Raw genomic sequence first — 266 nt, 5'->3', positions numbered from 1 at the left:
GGATGCACACAGGGCATGGGGACACATCCTGGGCTGTCACTCCCATCATTGCTCTGTGGCATGTCCCCTCCTCCAGCAGGTCCCTGGGGACACCCATTCTCCTCCTGAGCCCCCCAACAGGGATGAAGGCAGGGGGTGGCACAGCGGGACCACTGTCCCATTGCCATGAGGCCACCAGGTCCCCACATCCCCAGCAGGCAGGGAGCGATGCTGCATCCTCTGCCCCACACTGTGGGGAACCTTAATATTAAAACTAATGGATCTGG

Source organism: Nestor notabilis, unplaced genomic scaffold (assembly GCF_000696875.1).
Source record: "Nestor notabilis isolate BGI_N333 unplaced genomic scaffold, ASM69687v1 scaffold29405, whole genome shotgun sequence".
Classification (NCBI taxonomy): Eukaryota; Metazoa; Chordata; class Aves; order Psittaciformes; family Psittacidae; genus Nestor; species Nestor notabilis.
The sequence above is the reverse complement of the archived record's forward strand: the minus strand, read 5'-3'. Positions refer to the sequence as shown.